Source organism: Saprolegnia diclina (assembly GCF_000281045.1).
Source record: "Saprolegnia diclina VS20 unplaced genomic scaffold supercont1.206, whole genome shotgun sequence".
Classification (NCBI taxonomy): Eukaryota; Oomycota; class Saprolegniomycetes; order Saprolegniales; family Saprolegniaceae; genus Saprolegnia; species Saprolegnia diclina.
Window position 1 is genome coordinate 3,017 of NW_008246273.1, and position 1,631 is coordinate 4,647.

Consider the following 1,631-nt stretch of genomic DNA (forward strand, 5'->3'; position numbering starts at 1 on the left):
TAGCGCTCACACTGCACGGTGGTACCACCTCCCACTTGCTGTTTAAGATTCCTATAGCCGCTTCACGAACATGCGCGTTCTTGGAAACGATGCGCTGTTTACTTCCATGCTGGCGTGATTATCCTCTTACTTCGCATTACGCTTATCAACAACGGTCCGCACAACACGCCGTCATTCCCACTTAAAAGTTTCCTGTGTGTCTTGCATTTGCAATGACTATTAGTGAGTCCCAAGGTCAGACAGTCCGTCGCGTTAGTGTTTGGCCATAAAAGACTGTCATGACCATTGCGATGTTGGCACAGATTTTTGCATACTGATTTAGATTATAATCCTAAACAATACAACAATGACTGAATTCTGCAGTCCTATCGAAAAGCTTCTAACATCGTTGAGTAACTGGCTGCACGTTTAATACTACCGCATTACACCATATACTCTCGCACGACACTAACTACTAAATCATAGCAAGTTCTTAGTTTTTGATTTTTTTGCAAATGTGGCCGTAGTACTTTTGTGCTTACCAAAGCTGCATATGTATGTGCTTATCATTCTAGTATTCGATCAGCCATCTAGATGTCCATACGTTGTGCCATATGGTAGAGCTTTTTGCAAAAACAAAAGTGCCATAAAATTCGCTAGGCTCGTTTTCACAACTGTGTGGCTTCGCTGTTTGTCGGCTGAGAACACCTGCCGAACGTCAGGTATAAGCAAATCGGCAAAGAAGGTCAGTCAACTCGAGAGAAATCGTCGGCAGATTATAGCGTTTCCCTTTAATTTGACTGACTACATTTCGATAACAGTTTTAGAGCAATGCCCGGGACGAAGCATTGCGAGATCGGAACACTAGAAGCACGGGAACAGAGTAAACACAAAATATGTATTGCGTCTTCAACCAAGTCCGGTCACAATGCAGGCCTTAACACAGTAACGTCAAACGTTTCACCTAGTTGTGACAGGAACCAACGCGGTACGCCCGTGCTGTGCTTGTTGTGCTGCTACGCTCCTGATTTGGCTCCGCATCCAGACAGTACAAGCTGGTTGCCTTCAAAAAAGGTGTGCAAGAATCATTTCACACATACTAGTATGGCTACAACAGCTCGCGAAAAGTGCGATATGGAAATTGCGATGATACAAAACTGAAACCCGTACAAATATTCGCATAAGTTTATTGTTTTTACGTTATGAGCTTTCCGACGCCGATGACAATTTTTTAACTCCTTTTTTCCGCTGCATCTTAAGTCAATATGCAAGGCCTCCATCTAAGAATATTTTGCACCAATTGCTTGTCGTAATTTTAAACATGTTATTCGGCGAGTTATCCCGGTAGAAACGGTGACGTAAAGTACCAGCTTATCAGGGGATTTATTCGTATTTCCTGGCCAACTTATTCGCTATAATTGCAACTATTCTGGCCAAACAAACGCAGCTCCATTAGTGTAAGTATCTTACATCACGCGGAGCATGTCCAGTAAAGTGCAATTTTGAAGTCCCCGTTAAGTGCTGTTACATGTCAAACATCTTACTTGATTTAGTATCCATCAAGTACGACGCACCTAGAAGAGCAAGTTTTACAAGGTTACAAGGTTTTTCCGCTCCCAATCAAAATGTGGCCGCATTTAGACTGCAGAAGC